We start from the raw sequence: 20,539 nt of genomic DNA, 5'->3' as shown, positions 1-20,539 counted from the left end.
GTCTGTATACGTATGCATTTTGAGTAACAGGATTAGGGTATGATGAGCACAGTTTTAATACTCTTGTTAGCTCAGACTATGCACTAATATATCAGATGACTTTCCAAATACACTTTTTGATGACTATTGGTGGGTTACAATGGAGTCTGAGAAGGCTAATTTTCCTTTGAGGACTCATTAGTGCGTGGGGAATGTGGTTGGCATAAGGCAGCCTGCTGTCTCTGAATGGCTTATTAACTGTACTCTGACTCTTATGTGGAAAAGAGAGCCTATCCTCTAAATACACCATCATTCTGCTCCTCTACCCCACTAGCTCAGCAATGGAGCCTTCATTTGCTTTGTTGCCTACTAGAAAGCATTTCTGAAAACACCAGGGGTGCAAAAAGAGGATGTGCAACATATGCGACTCCACATGAGGCAGGATGCCAAAGTCATAGATGTTTTTTTTTGTTGCTTTTTTTAAATAACCTAAAAATAACTCAAGGTACAATTTTACATTTGCACAGTTTGTTGGACACTTTCATACAAAGCGACTTACAGTGCATTCAAGGTTTACGTTTTCCTGGTATGTGTGTTCACTAGGACTCAGACCCATGACCTTGACATTGCAAACACCATGCCGGATTGGTAAACTAAGACATTTTTTTATCAATAATAAGGGAAAATTGTATTTTTGCTTTAGTTTTTTTTTTCTAAAGATGCCTGTAGCTTTTTCTGCAAAAAGTGGATATTTTGAATTATGAACAAGCGCAAAGAAATTTAGTGAAAACTGTATGTTGATGCCAACATTTTTTTTCAGAACAGCTCAACAGTCTGCTAACTACTTGACAAAATGTAACAACAGCTGACAAGTCAATGTGAACTGTTAATTTACAGTGTGCATCTGACTATGGAAAGCTGGAAGGGCTAAACCAGAGTTTATATTGCATGAATTTAGCATTACATCACTTGTTCACAAGTGGATCCTCTGCAGCGAATGGGTGCCATCAGAATGAGAGTCCAAACATCTGATAAAAACATCACAGTAATCCACAAGTAATCCACACGTCTCCACAAGACAGGAGTCATGTGGATTACTTGTGGATTATTGTGATGTTTTAATCAACTGTTTGGACTCTCACTCTGACGGCACCCATTCACTTATCTACATCTTGGATGGCCTGAGAGTGGGTAAATTTTAAGCAAATTTTTTTTTTGGGTGAACTATTCCTTTAACTAAGCATTTTATATTATGTAGAGTGAGAAAAATGCACTGAAGGTTAATATTTTTTTTACTTGTGGATTATTGTGATGTTTTAATCAACTGTTTGGACTCTCACTCTGACGGCACCCATTCACTTATCTACATCTTGGATGGCCTGAGAGTGGGTAAATTTTAAGCACATTTTTTTTTTGGGTGAACTATTCCTTTAACTAAGCATTTTATATTATGTAGAGTGAGAAAAATGCACTGAAGGTTAATATTTTTAGTTTTTGCTCCAGTAATAATAAAAGATTTACTTTTATTAAATAAAATGAATGTTTCAGCAGGTATTATAAAATGTTTTTGTAGTGTAACAATTTCCCTTTTTGTCATATATTATAATAATATTCAATATTGCAGAGAATGGCTAAAATTACATTAAAAGTTCCACACTTTAATATAATCTTTGATATTTGACATAATTTCCAGCGTTCAAAAGCCTTAAACAGCTGTGTTGATTGCCTGTGGCTGGTGGGCGCAAACATTGATGTTACATACTCCTCAATAAATGGGTAGTTGGCGCCTGGAAAAAACAGTGGGCGTTTTGTGTCTGTGTTTGACTTTTGTATCTGACTATGGAGTCTATAACACTCCAACTAATTCAAAGCTTTTGTGTGTGTTTCTGTATGCATTTATGTCACACTTTTTGCTGGCATTTCCCGTTATCTATTTAATGACAGCATGCAATGTAATTGCCCTCACTGGAGCAGAACTCAAAGAGGTTCATGGGGGTTCTCATCTCACTTGCTGAAGGGAACCATTGTGTTTATTTGTTCTGCACATCATTATCCCGGGGCTTAATTGATTGTCTTATTGAACATGGCTTTGGGTTCCTTTATTTATCCAGTGTACCACACTCTTAAAGATAAGGGTAGCTTATCATTCTTACTCATGGAGGTTCACGATGAATAACTAGAAATGTTGTAACACTGTGCAACCAGGTTAATTGCACTATTAAAATAACATACAGTTCGAAGTGGAAATTATCAAGTGATTTTTTCAGTTGTACACCTTAGGCTGTAAGTGGAAAGTTAAAGAAAATAACAAATGCTATCAGTGTATTGGGGATGTATCATGAAACATTTCCATTCATCTCTTGGGATATAAAAAGAGTTCAGTACTGTTAAATACAAGTAATGCATTGCAAATAGCAGTAGTGAGATTATGATTATGATTTCAATTTTTCCTTTCTCTTTGGAGTGTTACAAGCTCTTGGTGCATAAAGAAGATCTGTAAAGTTGCAAAGACTAAAGTCTCAAATCCAAAGAGATATTCTTTATAAAGTTAAGAGTCAGCCAAGGCTACCTAAAATGGCTCGTTCTAACATGCCCCCACATGCCTACGTCACTATGTTTTTTTTTTTTTTAACAAATATATTTATCATATCAGAATTACTATAGTTTTGAAAAAAAAAAAGTTTATTTTGAGTAAATTTGCCTTTTTAATGTAGCTTTATGTCAATATTCTGTTATTATTTTTAGTCATTGTCTGCTATTATTTTTTGGTAAGTACAGTATTTATTTAGTTTGGGAGTCAAGATTTTTTATTAGTTACCAAAAATTATTTCATTTGTTTTTTATTTGAATAATAGTGCTGTACCATACCTGCTCAATTTTTTTTCTTAAAGAAAATGTAAAAGTGGTTTCTAGGTAGTTGCTTATTGGTTCAATTTGGTAATTCCGTTATTAATATTTTTTTAATCCTTCTGATATGACTTGCATCTCCGAAGTCTAAAGGATTTTTTTTCTCATCTGCCAGGTGAAAACTATGAGTCATAGTTGCTTGGGAATATAATACAACGCCTCTCCTCAACAAACTACATGATTGGCAGTGTCTGTTATTTCTGTAGTTCATCTGCTTTAGGGTGAGTTATGCGGCAAACTTTAATACTTGGGTAAGTAGTCAAAAGTACTACAGAAGATACATATTTAAAGGTGCAGTGCTGCTATGTGTTTCAGTTTGAGGTCACACTTGAATGATGTCTTACTGTGTACAATGCATCGAAGGGCAAGTGTAACCTCTGTACCAGATGATAAATTGCACTTATCTCATCTTCCATAGCACAAAGGATTGGTGTTTTATTAATCGAGAATCATTAGATTGCTGTTAATGGAAAGTGCTTTTCTATCTCAACTCCTAATGAATTGACTCCATGATGCTGCAGTTGTGGAGCTTCTGTTAACGTGGTGTAATTCTAGACCTTAATGGACCATTATGCCACTATCGGGATCATTTGCTGTTTTTTTATGCCTTTGTCTTTTCTTACTCTACAGAAAACGAAAGCAGCTCCTTTGTCCATAACCTCTCTTAATGTCCGAAAAGGACAAAAGGTCCAAAAGCTTCAACTGTATGATCTGGTTTATGTTTAGAATAATGCAGATCCCCATATAGACAAAGATCAATAAGGATGCAAATGGAAAAAAAACAGAGCTTTTTCACCAAAAGATTTATGGCCCTGATAAGCGTACTCTCTAGACAAAGTCTGTAAAATTGCTAGAAAAATATTGTCTTAAAAATTGTACTCTTCAAATTTGCTTGTGACACATTTTGGAGTTTGGTGACGCTTTTTTTTTTGTTTTGTTTTTATTTAGTCTTTAAAAAAAGCTCTTCTCTGAGGAAATTGCAACAAAAGTGCTAATTGGTATCCAGTTCCTGCAAAAACTGTCAGCAGATGTTCCAATAATTCCATCAGTGATTGTGTTTTTAGAAGAACATTTAGATTGTTGAGAACAATAATATATTTGAGTTTTTTTTATAGAGTGCACAGACCCATTTTAATTATGCTGTGTGGAACAATACATTTGCATGCATATGCACTGTTAGAAGTTGCATATCAGTATCCCCAGTATCCAGTAAACCGTTCACCCCCACAAATATCTGTTAGAAGTTGCATATCAGTATCATAAATAGTTCACCCAAAAATTGAAATTTTTTATAAATTTACTCATCGTTTATCCAAGAAATTTTGCATTACATGACATGCTCACCAGTGAATCCTCTTTAGTGAATGGGAATTAAAAAATCACAATAATTCGTAAGTAATCCATATGACTCCAGTCCATCAATTAACGTCTTGTGAAGTGAATATCTGTGTTTATAATAAACAAATCCATCAAGACATCTGTATCTTCAAACTATTGCTTCCAGCTAAAAATGAGAGGCCTCTGTCCATAATATTGCTTCCTGCAGTTAGATGGTCATCTCGTGTGCATCAGGAGAAAAATATGCAAAGAGCAAGCTGTTGCGAAAACAAGCAGTTGTTACAAACAAAAACAGTTATGTATGGTAGACCGCTATTCTCTTTATAAGACATTAATTGGTCAAGACATTAACTGATGGACTGGAGTCGTGTGGATTACTTGTGGACCATTGTGATTTATTTTTTTTTATCAGCTGTTCGGGCTCTAATTTTGACGGCACCCATTCACTGCAGAGGATCCATTGGTGAGCAAGTGATAATGCTGGATGACACGATCATCTTCCGGTTTTAGTTCATGCAGCTTGAGTCTTATGAATCAAATATTAAGATATTCTGAATTTCATGTAAATTTTTTTTAGTTAAAAATTTCCCTCTAATTTGTAATGGAGGAATATTAACTAAGAAATATTCACTTTCACAAGCAGTCTCAGGCTTTTGGTCCCCACTGTACTTTTGTATTTATTTTTTGCCTGCTTGTTTCATCTTGTTTACTCGGTCTCAGAAGTTTATTTGACTGATGGAACTGAGAAGAGACAGCAGCAGAAGCCTTTCTCTGATCTCTCCAGGTGATTATCTGGAGATTAGATTATGATGAAAATGTTGCACCTTCTAATTTAAATATTAATTTAATCTGTCATTTCCTGCAGAGTGTGCTATCAGAAGAATGCAGCACAATTTGAAATGCCCGAAATTCTTTCCCTCAGCTTTCTGATTGCCCATACTGAGCACTTGACTCTAAAGGGAGATTAGTTCATGGAGATGGGAAAACATGAATTTAATTGCTTTTCAAAGAGTATGCAAAGCATGTTTATTATAAAGCTGAAAGCTAACTCCTCCTTAGTACACATCTCCTCTCCGCCAGCATTCCAAAGTCTGCTTGTGTTCCTAAAATAAATTCCGTATGCTTCAGGCTGAAAGGCCCCGAAGACACACGATGCACCTCTCAGTTCCTCGCAATTGATCAAAACAGCAAACACTCCTTTATCTCACTCCCGCAACACACAAGCCAAATCTAACAGAAGAAAACACCAGCAATGCACCATGCGAGAAAGCAAATAAACTAATCACAGTTATGTTAGTCAGGATCTTGGCGTAAAATGGTAGATCTCACCACCAAGTGTGACGAGAACTTGCGTGAAGAGGGGATTTTTAACTGTCACAGGCTTTTGACCGCAGTGCGCTTCTCTTTTCAAACATGCTGTGAAAAGTGCTGGAGCTGGATGTGTCGACTACTGCTGACTGACTCAGCTCCCTCCTACATATGCCAGCAGGTACGGCAGCGCTCTCTGTCTATTTGTGTCACCATCTTTTGACTTCCTGTTTTAATTCACTCGCTTGTGCCTGGCAAACTTGTCTCTCGCTGTTTTTGTGAGCATTTGTGCACTTCTGTCTCTTTTGTGGTGTGTATTTGTGGCTTATAGTTTTCTCTTCCATTCCCACTCTCGAAACTCTTTACAGAAGCAACTTTGGATTTTAGTTGTACAATGCTTGTTCTAAAGGTTGGATACCTTGAAATTGAATCTAAAAACCTTTCACTTTCATTCCTCATACACGCATCCTTTCTCCTTTATGACACCCTGTGATCCTGAGGGCATGATGGGATATTTTAAAATTGAGATCTCACATTGAGATGTTAAATCATAGCCTGGGAGAAGAGCTCATCTGAGAGCAGGTTTTGTTTTTTACGGTTCCAGTGTTTCACTCTGCTTTAAAAAAAACAACAACTAAAAGCTTTAACTAGCCCTTTTTGTAAAACCAGCAAAGCAGACCAGGTTGGGAGAACAGCCAAGACTGGGAAACTGGTATTATGTTAATTTGACAGTAGTTCCTCTCAAACTGCAGTACATCTATTCATGAGAGAGACACATTTTTTATACAGTAAAATAACCCTGTCACCGTTTCTGTGGGAATGACCTTCATAGCGATACAGAAATCGTCTGCTCTGTGCACGGTATTGTTGCTATCAATATTAGTATTTAGACTCTTTAGTCACATGTAAACATGCATGAATGAATGTCATTGCATTAGATGACAAAACAGCATTTGCTTTCAAGTAGGATATTTCACAGAAAGTTTGTTGGAAGGATTTTAAAATATTTTTGACAGAAGTCATCTCTGGCTGTTTACTTGATCAAAGTAAATACAGTAATACGTTGAATCATTATTATTATTATCATTATTATTATTTAAAATATATATTTTTTCTATTTTAATATAAGATGTAATTTATTCCTGTTATGATAAAGCTGAATTTTCAGCAGTCATTACTCCAGTCTTCAGTTTCACACGATCCTTCGGAAACCATTGTAATACACTGATTTGCTGCTCAAGAAACATTCATATTATCAGTTTTGAAGACAGTTGTGCTACTCATTTTTATATTTTTGACAGAAGTCATCTCTGGCTGTTTACTTGATCAAAGTAAATACAGTAATACGTTGAATCATTATTATTATTATCATTATTATTATTTAAAATATATATTTTTTCTATTTTAATATAAGATGTAATTTATTCCTGTTATGATAAAGCTGAATTTTCAGCAGTCATTACTCCAGTCTTCAGTTTCACACGATCCTTCGGAAACCGTTGTAATACACTGATTTGCTGCTCAAGAAACATTCATATTATCAGTTTTGAAGACAGTTGTGCTACTCATTTTTATTTTTTTTGTGGAAATGTGAAACATTTCTAAATAACAGCATGTTTGAAAAAGATGTATAAGCAATAATTTCTTTAAATAAATAAATAAAATGCATTTTGCTGACCCCAAAGTAGTTGAACCTTAAAGTATACAACATAACAATAAATATACTGTTCATTTAAATCAAGGACATTTTCTGATTGTCGCATGTTAATTGAATGTGTACATAGTTATTATGAAAAACAAATTAAAAGTAATAGCAGGGTTACGTTAGTTCTGAGAAAAGGTCTAGTATGGACACTCTTAAAAATAAAGGTGCTTTAAATGTTCTTCACAGCGATGCCATAGAAGAACCATTTTTGGTTCCACAAAGAATCATTCGGTCAAAGGTTCTTTAAAGAACCTTTGACCGAATGATTCTTTGTGGAACCAAAAATGGTTCTTCTATGGCATCGCTGTGAAGAACATTTAAAGCACCTTTATTTTTAAGAGTGTAACAACTAATTTTATTTGCATATGCCTCTTGCTTGATGTTTTTTAAAATAGTAATTTAATTATTTATTTTATCTGGCTTAAGTGTCCAAATGCAGTATTTTTTGAAACTCTTATAGGTAGCAAAAGCTACAAGTCACTTGAGCTATTCGTTTGATCAAATGAAATGGACTGTGGCTAAACTACAATGCTACTAACAAAGAGACACTGAAGATATTTAAGGGGGAAATACCTTCATCAACATGAGAGCTGAACAGGTCGCCTACTCGCCCTAGCACTGTGAAGACCACCTTATACAGAAAACATTCTTCCAATTGTCCTTTCCCCCTCTTCTCTTCGCTGCTGTATCTAGAGCCGTTGTTTTCATAAAGGACAGAACCTATGGCATTGAAACATTTGTATTCGCTAAAGAGATGCTGAACAATTTCAAATAGAGTTCTAGTAGAAAGCTCATCACTGCAGTGTCCTTGACTTGTTGATATGTTTGAGAGATGTACTGCACTTCCAACAGGAATAAATTATTGGATGATGAACTCTGGGGCTGTCAGAGAGAGACAAGCAAATAACTAAGATAACCCTCATGCACAGCCATGCAGAGAAATAGTTTGTTGTCTGTTATCTTAATAATGTCTACACCTGAATTGATTTAGAAACGAAAGGAGACATCCCGTCAACACGCTGAAGACGCTCGCGGATAACTCAACTCATGCTGAGCGAATGTGACTTTACTAGACAGCAGACAGACAGTCTGTATTCTTTCAAAGGCTTCTTCTGTAACTTGTGTTATGTTCTAACCTGTTCCTTTTTGAGTAGAATGTCACCCTCATTTCCTTTCATAAGTGTTAAACTGCATGGTTTCTCCAGCCCAGCTGTTCTCCCGTGTCGCATATGCTAAACTGCTCTGGTTTAATTGTAATGAGGCGGAGGGAGAGAGAAAAGTAAGGGTTATAATCATTACATAGACCCACTTCTCTATAGTGTAATTTTAGCTATGCTCAGAGGGAACATTGATTGCGTTATTCCTAGGATGTTATGTATCGCAGTTACAAATCCCTTTCGTACAATCATAATCTTAATTGCAGTATATGGAATTGACCAAAAGCCATAGGATAAACATACAGAAAAAAGTCAGAACAGTGCCCACAATTTTATTTTATAAGTATACATTTTTAAGAATGATAAGCAATTATGCTTTAGAGCTGTTATACGTGTGCCTTTCTTTGTGGTTTTATTGACATACGTATCCATTGGCATAGCTGTATGCCTACATTTACATAAATAACATACTGTATGAATGACAGTATTTCTTGTACTATTTTGAGACTGAAGTCTTAGAATGTCAGTTGATAATGGTTCCTTTCATTTCAGAATCAGTGGGAGAACTAAAAACAGCATGTGAATTCAAAGTCATGTGGATGAAGGACAAGATGTCAGTGAGAAAAAAACATTTGTGCATGATGGTATAAAATTCTACTTCAAACATCCCCCCCCCCCCCCCCCCCCCCCCCCCCCGTTTATTTTTTCACTTTTTGTAAGGGTATAATCATACTTAACTGACAACACAGAAAATATAAACATCTTTTAAGGTTTTTGGGATTGTTTAGTTAGAAAATTGTCATTGTTTACTCATGTTGTTCCAAACCTGTATGATACTCTGTCTTCAGTGGAAAAAAATGTGAATGTTTGAAGACACTTTTTTTTCTTCAATATAATAAATATTAATGCTTCAAAATGACTTGTGCGCTGTATCCCACATCTTTTAAATTCATATGATAGCTTAAAAGGATTCATGTACAGGTATGAGTCAGATGCCACTATGTTTATTATAACCTCTAATGAATGTGTAATGTAGCAACTTTTGGTCTGTTCCTTACAATAAGCTATTGTATGGCTTCGGAAGACTTGTAATGTAGTCCACACGAGCCACTTTTATGGTACTTTTTTCAAATATTTTGGAGCTTGACAGCCTCAATCCTCATTCACTTTCATTACATGGAAAAGAGTAGGTAGGAAATTCACCTATAAACTCAACATTTTGTGTTCCATGGAAGATAGAAAGTCATACGGTCTGGAAAGACGTGGGGGTGAGTGCAAGATGACAGAATTTTCATTTTTAGGTGAACTACCACTTTAATCTTCAGGGCCTTTTGAGAAATTCTCTTTTTCACTTCTACCTTTTCCAATGCTCTCATGTGTGGTGAGTCAGTGAGATATACGTGCAATATCCTGTGAGCTGTCTGGTTTCACCACCCATCACCTACAGACCTTAAAAGCTTCTCTCAGCTTTCCCGAACGCATTCAAGTAACCAACCATGAACAAAGTGTCAAACTGTGTATGAATTCAATATGAAATCCCACCTACCATGCATTAGTTCTATATGCATAGTTTACATGGAGCTGGTGACACTGTATAATAATGCATTTTAACTTCTGTACTTGGGAAAAAGTACCAGGCGTGTAGGAACGGCCATGAGCCAAGTGTACAACCTAGTAATTTCAAAGAAAGTATTGTAGCTGCCTAAGAATTAATGTAGCTATTCATAAGTGTTGCTTAAAAGCCAATGAGCAATTTAACAGTGTGCTACTTTTAGATGCACCTGTGGGATTCATGTACACACTTGAGTGCATTTAGCATTTGCATGAAATATAAAATACTCGCATTGCTGGTGTTCTGTTTCATGTTCTTGTATGGATTTGGCCTCAGGCGGTCTGTCACACTGCACTTTGATATTTGAAAATTTTTGTTGGCTAGTAGTGTACGTTATTAAAGCAGATTCCAAAAGTCTGAGACCAAATTGAATATCTGATTCAAAATCTCATATAAACCTGAAAATATTGAGAACAATTGAATACCAAGAACGAAAGATATAAAATGAAGAAATATTTAAGATTCTATACCATTTTTAGGTAAATACACAATTTGTGACACTGATCATGTGAACATATTTGTATCAATGGTTAAATGTTTAGTTGAAACTCAAGATGTTCTTTGGATAATCTCAAATCATGCTGGAGAACATAATCTTGTATGTAATGTAATTTTATATCCCATAATACACTCTATAATGTATAGATATACCTGTAATTAAAATATTGTAGTGTGTGTAGAAATATATTTGACCACCATGTTGTCATGACAAGACATCAAGTTGTCCAAAAATCCACAAAAAGTAAGATGTTTTCAGTTAACAGTTTTTTTTCTTCTTGTGTATCATCACACATATTTTCATATATGTAATGTGCAACTAGGCAAACAAAGTCAGATAACATTGAGTATGTATTCAGCTTTGTGTAAACCCATGCCCTAATTCATGAAAAAGAAATTAATTGAGTGTTTTAGCTATATTATGTAAAAACACAGTGTAGTTTTTGGCTTCATTGCTACATATATATGCGTTTTGCAGTGTGTATGTTTCCATATATTTTTGCTTTATGCAGGAAAATGGACAAAACAAATGCAAAGACATCCTGAATAATTTCCCCCACTCAAATCAAATTATGCTGATAAATTAGATGTGGTGATAAATTAGTGTTCTCAGACTTTTGGTTACTATAGGTGATAGTTGTTCAAATAGTCTGCACGAAGCTTTGGACCATGTGCCCATTGATTGTTTAATCATGCTTTTTCATTAATTTAATCAGCCAATTGCAATCAACCAATGCGAGTAACATACACATATGCTGTGTGTAAACTGCTAACGCTCCAAAACACTGTGATGATAGTTTTTAACTGCAGAGATGCTTCTTATCCTTTAATCTACACTCTCAAGTGAGTGAACCAGTACTTGCAGAAGGTAAGTTCTTCTGAGGCTCACGTCTGTTGTTTGTATTCATCTCATAGTCTGCAGTCTGTGTGCTTTCATGCGCTTAGAAATGGTTTGTTTCTCCTTCATTTTCATCGCTTCTGCCCTGGACGCTCCCAACCCCGTAGCTCCTGGAGCGAAGCTGAAAAGACACACATCCAAGCATAGAATATATATGACAGGAGAAAAGGGGGGAGATTATCAGTAAATGATATTTTCATGGGCAGTCATAATTCAGCCTGCATTTGCAGACATTTGAATAAACACCATAAATTCAGGCAGCAGCGGCTCTTTTCTGGCGGTAATAAAAAGTAAAATGAATTGTGGGGAGGTTTTAATGCGTGGCGTGTCTGATGTGGAGTGATAGGCATCTGCTGGGGCACGAGGAGCGGGGAGAAACGGATTGGGGGAGGGTGTTGAACCGCTCATGGGGCATAGAACTCCATTTCACTTGTAGATTTCTCTCGTCTTTTCATTTCGCCATTGCTCACCATCCTGCTTGACATAGGTGGCAATAACAAAGGGCTTACAGGTGAGGCTATATACTGCCCTCCACCACAGGAAGGGAGATAGGTTCATGTTTGACAGGGGCCACGGACCCCAACAACCTGCAATACTAAATCTACTCTTAGAGTGACTGAGAGAGTATGAGAAAGGCAGAGATGGATTGACTGTCACTGTCAGGCTTGTTTATGTATTTGCTTGATGGTATGGCTAGGAGGTATGGCATTTATATACAGTAGCTTAGTATATTTATATGTATATATCATATAGCTTATCTTGCAATTTGCATTTATTAATTTACAATAGTGCCTTTAATGTGAAAAGGGATATGTAGTTTATTTATTCAGCCAAAAATAGCCATTACCAAATGGCATTTATTTGATTGAAAGTAAAGTAAAACACAGATATTGTGAAAAATTATAAAAAAAATAATAATACATTTATTTTTATATAGCGCCTTTAAAAATTAATTGTCAAAGCGCTTTACACTAAAGAGGATACAAAGTTAAAAAAAAAAGAAAGTAGAGCGGTAACAATAAAAACACATCAAAAACAATGTAAGAGAAAAACAATACCCCTCCCCCCAACACCTTACAAATTACAGATTAAGCAATTATCTTTAAACACATTAAAAGATTCTGCATGTTTAATATTATAGGGGAGAGAGTTCCAGAGTTTTGGAGCAAGGGAGGAAAATGCCCGGTCACTAGGGCTGTGAATATTTGGGTAAACAGCAAATCGATTTGATTCACGATTCATAAGGTTTTGACTCGATTCAAGAACGATTTTTGCTAATTCAGAACGATTCAATTTGGTTCACAAATAAATTGGATGTGATTCGATTAACAATTCGATTCTGCATTCTTTAAGTGCATTCACAGGATTATTTAAATGCTTCACCTAAATTCTATATTTGCTTAGTCAGAAGGCAAATTACACGGCCCAAATAAAAAATCCTCTTTTGTCCATTGTTAGATGTTAGTTTAATGATGCTATGGCAAGACATATGGCATATGAATTTACACTATAAAAACGTAATATATTTTAAACACATTTATTTCAAACCAAGTATAGTTCAAATCTATTACTATATTTACTGGCATATATTGCTCAAGACTTACTGATATAAAAATTATAACTAAACTTTATTTGGAGTACTACTTGTGCACAATGCACATTTCTTAATATTAAGTCTAAAATGTGTTTTAATGTCACTATTGATGATAATTATGATCTTTGAATAATATCAGTCTTTAAATGCAAGATATTTAAAGTGTTCCTGAAGTACTTGCAATAGTTCCACTTTAGTACAATCAAATATACTTGAGTAATTCAATATATCTTTATTTGGACTTCAGCACTACTTCCTCACAATTAAAGTGCATTAAATTCAAAATTAGTTGCTACAATTTAGCTGACTTTAAGTATATAATGTATACCCCCTGGTTTCATAGACAAGGCTTAATGCTAGTCCTAGACTAAAATGAATGTTTGAGCTGTCTCAACTTTATAAAAGCTGCTTAAATATCTTAATTTATTGAAGGCCTAGTCCTGGCTTCTGTGAAACCGGGCCTAAAAGTACAATTGCAGGGTATTTTTATTAAAGGGGTCATATGATGCAATTTAAATTTTTCCTTTCTCTTTGGAGTGTTACAAGATCTAGGTGCATAAAGAAGATCTGTAAAGTTGCAAAGATTAAAGTCTCAAATCCAAAGAGATATTCTTTATAAAAGTTGAGTCAACCACGCCTACCTAAAACGGCTCATTCTAACACGCCCCCACATGTCTACGTCACAATGTGGGAAGATTTGCATAACGCCGCCCAAATGTTCACGCAAAGAAAGAAGGCGTAACTTTTATTCTCGCTGTAGTATTGTTGTTGCCGCCGCCATGTTGTGGAGACGCTGTGTGTTTCGTTGTGAAAGCGAAACTACTTTGTTTGGCCTTCCAAAAGAGGACGATATCCGTTTCGTCATGCCTAGAGCTGATCTGTGCTGGTCGCTGAGGAAATACATTCACTTTGCACTGTGCATCGCCGGATCGGCTTTCACCGTGGACGAAGCGGAGTCCAGCCCGGGGTCGTCACATGTGGTTGCCGCAAGCCCACCGGCCGCTCCTTTGTCGAATCCGCCAGCCACGCCGTTCTCAAGCCCGTGGCCTCCGCTCACTCAAGCCCGCCGCCGCTCACTCTAGCCCGCCGGCCCCCACTCACTCAAGCCCACAGTGTGACGCTGTGTGTTTCGTTGTGAAAACGGAACTACTTAGTTTGGTCTTCCAAAAGATGACACGACTAGAAATCAGTGGTTAAGTTGTATTTACAACACTGTTCCAGAACAGTTCAACCCAAATATTCAGATGTGTGCAGCACATTTTATGGAGGACTGTTTCCTGATCCTGGGAGAGTAGACTACAATGCCGGCTGTTCTGACTCAGTCTGTGAGTACGTTTACATATTTAAAGATTAAAGATTCAAACGTGAGTTTTGAGCAGTGTAGAGTAACGCTTGTTGTTTGTAATTTCTCCGATCACAAATGCAGACATCATTTTATGTTTACTCGGCGCGATGCAACGTAACATGTAAAAAGACAGTATAAGTTATTATAATCCGTAATTATGTCCCCACTGGATGCAACAAATGCCTCATTTATAATGGGTTTTAATGTTTTTGTCTCGTCGCTCCGGCCTGACAGGGCATCACAGTATGGTAAGGGGCGTAACATTTCTGTCACACGCTTGACGTATTCGGCCAATCACAACGCACTGGATAGCTGGCCAATCAGAGCACACCTTGCTTTTCAGAACGATGGGGCATGGAGGAGAAACAATAATGTACAGTATATGGAAAATAATGTTTTTTGAACCTTAAACCGCATAAACACATTTCTGTATGTATTCTGTATTTATGTAAGCCGAGATAAAAAAAAGGCTTTAAAAGTTTGTATTAACTATTGTGTAGCATACTGTGAATGTATAGGGTAACATTTTGTTTCACCTTTGCATGATGTGAGCTTCTTTATCATATTTTCATAAAATAAAAATGCTACAGTATTTAACTTTCCCTTTCTATCGGCAAATGATGATTCTGAAAGAAAATGTGACCGATATAGCAACGAACGCAACTTTCATGAATCTGATTGACAGAAAACCTTGTGCTCTTATTTAAATGATTATGGCTATTTTAACTGTTTCCTTCGTACATTCGGTTTAACGACATTGTTAAAAGTAATTTATCATTCAATGGAACTGTGCATATGCGTTTAGACAATTACATTATTTTGGCTCCGTCCATGCTCAGGCAATGTCAACGGTATGACCGAGAGCCGAAAGGCTTGTAAAAAAACATGTGTCCGTGAAAGGTACGAACGGAGCGTGAGCTCGCGTGAAGGAGAGACGTGAGGGCATGAACAACGCTGTTCAAGGTCTCCATTAATTTGTGCTTTTAGTAATTTAATGTATATGTATTTTAAAGCACTGAATCGCTATATAAATCGTGCTTCATTCGATTCTTAGCCCTTTAAATCGATTACTACCCTAAATCAACGATTCACAAAAATTCCATGTTTCAAGATTGATGCATATGCATCGTCAGGGTAATCAATAATCAGGGTAATTTGTAATCAATGCATCGAGAAAACAAATGAATCGTTACACCTCTACCGCGTAGACGAGTTGAGGGAACAGTCAAAAGGCCAGAATCAGAGGAACGGAGAACACGCCTAGGAGAGTAAACCGTCAGAAGTTCCGATAGAGAATAAGGTGCCAAACCATGCAAGGACTTATACGTAAGCATGAGCATTTTGAAGTCAATATGAAACTTAACAGGGAGCCAGTGTAAGGATTCCAAAATTGGAGTGATGTGCTCCCTAGTTCTGGTCCCTGTCAGGATTCTAGTTTTGGACATACTGCAGTTTATTTAGGGTGGTTTTTGAAACACCTACAAGCAAAGCGTTGCAGTAATCAAAGGGGAAAAAACTAATGTATTGATCAGTTTCTCGGCCACAGTAAAGGACAGCATGGGGTGTATTCGTGCAATATTTCTGAGATGAAAAAATTAAGTTTTATCAGTGTTCTGAACATGGGGGTCAAATGTTTAATGAGCGTCACTGTGAGGGAAGATTTGCATAACATTGCATAACGTAACTTTGAATCTCGCTGTAGTATTGTTGCCGCCGCCGCTATGTCGTGGAGAACGCTGTGTGTTTCGTTGTGAAAGCGAAAATACTTTGTTTGGTCTTCCAATAGAGGACACAACTAGAAATCAGGGGTTAAGCTGTATTTACAACACTGTTCCAGAACAGTTCAAACCAAATATTCAGATGTGTGCAACGCATTTTACGGAGGACGAGGACTGCTTCCTGGGAGAATAGCCTACAATGCCGGTGTTCCGGTGAATTCAGTTCCCCTGTTTCCCCTTCGGCGTGCATGCTGACCCTATACAGTCTATGATGCTGACAAATAGTGCTGACTTACAGCCTGTAAGTATGTTTTCATATTTAAAGGATTTGCCACTGACGATTCAAACGCGAGTTTTGAGCAGTGTAGAGTAACGCTTGTTGTTTGCCATTTCTCTGATCACAAATGCAGACATGGTTTTATGTTTACGCGGCGCGATGCAACGCAACACGTAAAAAATCAGTAAGTAATTATAATCAGTAATTATGTCCCCACTGGATGCAGCAAATGCCTCGTTTATAATGGGTTTTATTGGTGTTGTCTCGTTGCGCCAGGACACGTTATCCCAGTATGGTAAGGGGCGTAACATTTCCGTCACACGCTTGAGGAATTCGGCCAATCACAACGCACTAGATAGCTGGCCAATCAGAGCACACCTCGCTTTTCAGAACGTCGAGCTTTGAAAAAATCGACGCGTTTCAGAAAGGCGGGCATAGAGGAGAAACAATAATGTACAGTATGTGGAAAATAATGTGTTTTTTTAACCTTAAAACGCATAAACACATTTCATTACACCAAATACTCAAAATAATGTTCTTTTTAGCAATGCATATGACCCCTTTAAGGCAAAGAAAATTGAGACATCCATATTTTTACCTCAGAGATGCAATGTTCCAGGAAAGCAACAGCTGGATAGTCACCCGGTTTTGAGTGAATTTACATCTGGGTGTCATCTGCATAGAAGTGATAGTTAAGACCAAGAGATCTAAGGAGATGACCAAGAGGGAAAATATGCATACAGAAGAGTAATGGACTCAGAAGTAATTCCTGGGGTACCCCAAATTTGACAGAGCCAATTTTAGACTTGTATTCACCCATGGAGACAAACTGCCTGCGGTCTGAGAGGTAAGATTTGAACCAATTTAATGCAGTCTCTGTAATACCAAACACAGATTCCATCCGAGAGAGTAAAAGAGAATGATCAACCGTGTCAAAGGCTGCGCTGAGATCAAGAAGAATCAAAATTGACGGGCAGCCAGAGTCCACAGCACTTTAAAACACCTGTTTTCTATTTGAATATGTTTTTAAATAATTTACATTTCATATAATTATGTAAAATAATTTTATTCCTGTAAGGATTTACTTGGCCAGCCAGGCCCATCGGGGTCATTTACAGCTCTTTGGGACCGTGTTTGAAGTCAGATGGGGGAGATGATAGTGGGGGCTGGTTAGAATCTCCTTGACGGCGAGGAACCATCTGGCAATTTAAACCCCCATTAAAAGTAAAGTCTCTGACCAGAACTGTAATTTATAGGCAAATGTCAAAAGGTTAAAAGGGTCTCTTAAGCCATAAACACCCCAAAGATCATCCATGATTCTACGCAGACGCTACACTATCTATCTATCAATAAAAACATATACATAATTGCTAAAATGTTTCAAAAGATATTGATGTAAATATGTAAAGACTCTGCATTTGTAGTTTGAAAACTTGTAATGATCTGTCCCATTCAAATCTGAAGGATTGCAGACTCTCCTGTCAATCATCCATTGCACTAAAACAAGAACTTTACAGTGACTCAAGTGAAGCAAGCATTTCTGAAGTTCTCTCAATATACAAGCTTGGATTACATAAAAAAATAACAAAATTTGGAAGTATTTCAAAACTGACCTTTTCGAAACTAACAAATGAAAACAAGTAATAAGGCAGATATATATTTGCTTCAAATTAATCTAAAGCCATATAAAAATATCTACAACTTAAGTATTACAAAGCACCTGTCAGTTTAATGTTTGTCAACTTTAATCAAAATTTCAAGATTTCATGAGCATAACTGCATTACATTATATGATAATAGATACTGTAGGAGCATCAAACACAATTACCAGTGTCAGTACTCTTACATCGCTTAAAATCTTGTTTGGGACAGCATAATACAATGCTTGTAGGCCTACTATTTTTGCAACAAGTATGCTGTGCAATCACATTTGACTGTGCAATACTACATTTATCTTATTTCTGCAGTATGTGTACTATGACCCTACAATAATTGCCAAAACACAGCATATTGTGCTGAGAACTATATGCTATATATACCACAATGCTCTTGGCCTGACTATTTTCATAGAAAATAAATAAATGAACAGGAATTGATACTGTGATTAATCTTTTATTATTATGTAATGAACTGTGAAATAACATTTTCACACAAAATTTGTTTAAAAAAGCAAAATAATTTTTTTTGTTCCTGAGAAATAGCTAATTAAGCAAACCCCCCCCAAGAAATGTATTTCTTTGTAAATTTATGTAGTGTTGTTTTTATATTTATTTTATTGGTAACACTACAATAAGGCTGTATCGTTGCTTTAACATTATCTAACAATGATCAATTTGTTTCAGTATTTCTTTGTTAATCTTTTTAAATGTTCATTAATAAAACACAGCTGTCCATGTTAGCACAGGTCTATTTAAATAATATCAACAGAGACCATTTTTTATTTTATTAATGTATTATAAACTGAGATGTTTTATTATTTTCATTGTTAGTTAACTGTTAACATGAAACCTTTTGTAAAAAAAATATATTTTATTTTATTATTTATTTTATTTTATTAATTATTTTGATTAATAAATATAATTTATTTGTAAAAAAAAAAAAAAATAAATAAAAAAAAATATATATATATGTGCAAAAATGTCCACAATTCTGTGTTTTTCTGTCAATATGGGGTGCTGTGTGTACATTAATGAGAAAAAAAAATTAACCTAAATGATTTTAGCAAATGGCTGCAATATAACAAAGAGTGAAAAATTTAAGGGGGTCTGAATACTTTCTGTACCTACTGTATATACTGTATATATATAGAAGGCAATGCATTATAGTATACAGTAAGCAATATGGCAATATTCCTTTCCAAACATACACCTGTATCAGTTTCTCTGGTTTAACACCTGTTAGAAATCATATCATATTCAAACAAAACAATTCACAGCTTCCCTCTCACATGATTATTAATACTTGCGTTGAGTATTCAAACACCTGTTCCTGGTTGTGTCATCACTTTCTTGTTAAATACATTGACTGAACAGTTGATTCTTGCATGACTTGATTCTCAGTGTTATTGTCTTCTGTGTGTCTGTTAAACAGGAGGCTATAGAAAAGATGGATTCCATCTATTTACCAAAAAGTAGAAGATTAAATATTCACAGTTAACAGCTGAACTAGGTGCTGAGCTGTAACTCTCAAATTAGCACTGGAAGTTGGTCATAAACCCTTAACCCTCATCTCTCCCTCTCTACTAGTTATAGCATGAAATAAACATGAATGAACATCAGAAGGTATCTTGTTTCAACTGCGGAAAGGCGGCGTTGTGATTGGTCAGATTGACTGTCAATCAAGCTCCCTGCGAAGGGTCAATTACAGGTGCTAGACTGTGATTGGAAAATACTGGTGTTTTTCTCCCACCCCTAAATAGAAAATTCATAGCCAAAATATCTGTTTTTTTTAATGAACACCAAGACTGTGCTTTAAATTAATTACTATTTGGATCATCACCTTCATGCTGACATGGAGGAACTGGCCCATAAGTCATTTAGAAAACCATTTTGACCACTGTTAAGTGGTCTTGTTGGTCAGTGCTGCTGTTTGACATTTTTGCAGGTAATGAGCACAAGGTTTGGCATACAGATGCTTATTTCATGGAAAAAGTCATGTACAAACTTTTTTTTATTGATTTTCACAGAACCCAAGATAATTGACATCAACAACTACAGTAATGCAAACATGGTGTGAGTAATGTTAGCAAATGGACTAATATTATTATTAAGATTTTCTGTGCCAATTGTTTTTGGGAGAGAATTCTGTTTTAGACGTGACTGACTGTCACTGAATTCTTGCCTGTATAGCACTTAGAAGAGTAATAACCATATTTAGCTGCAGCGCGTACGTGTCATTGCCCAAATGAACAAAATTACATCACAACTCCCTCATCCTTCCATGAATTAATTGCCATATGAATGCATGGTTCTGAGTGCAAGCCAGAAGTACAGAGCATAATTCATCCCTATAATTAGCAAGTTCTCTTTTCTTTAATTTAAAAAAGAAGTAAGAAGTTAAGTTAATTCAGTGAATTTGTTCTGAATTTATTTTGGTCTCATGCTCATTAGCTCTAACAGGGATAAACTGATTAAAGCAGATTCAAAGCTGGATAATTCTCAGCTGGAGGACTCTTTCACAGAGTTGAAATTGTTCATTGAGCCA

The 20,539-nt window shown here is 36.1% G+C and overlaps 1 long non-coding RNA gene across 1 annotated transcript; it reads left to right on the top strand.

The window, feature by feature from the left end:
• The first annotated feature begins 4,943 nt into the window (after positions 1-4,943).
• LOC107559807 (uncharacterized) lies at positions 4,944-8,148 on the top strand. Its single transcript, XR_001605662.1, has 3 exons — positions 4,944-5,008; positions 5,651-5,713; positions 8,090-8,148. It is a non-coding gene; the product is annotated as an uncharacterized lncRNA (long non-coding RNA).
• The last annotated feature ends 12,391 nt before the right edge of the window (positions 8,149-20,539 follow it).

Source organism: Sinocyclocheilus grahami, unplaced genomic scaffold, assembly GCF_001515645.1.
Source record: "Sinocyclocheilus grahami isolate Dianchi unplaced genomic scaffold, SAMN03320097.WGS_v1.1 scaffold700.1, whole genome shotgun sequence".
In the NCBI taxonomy this organism is placed as follows: domain Eukaryota; kingdom Metazoa; phylum Chordata; class Actinopteri; order Cypriniformes; family Cyprinidae; genus Sinocyclocheilus; species Sinocyclocheilus grahami.
Note: the sequence above shows the minus strand (reverse complement) of the source record. Positions and strands in the feature narration are given on the sequence as shown.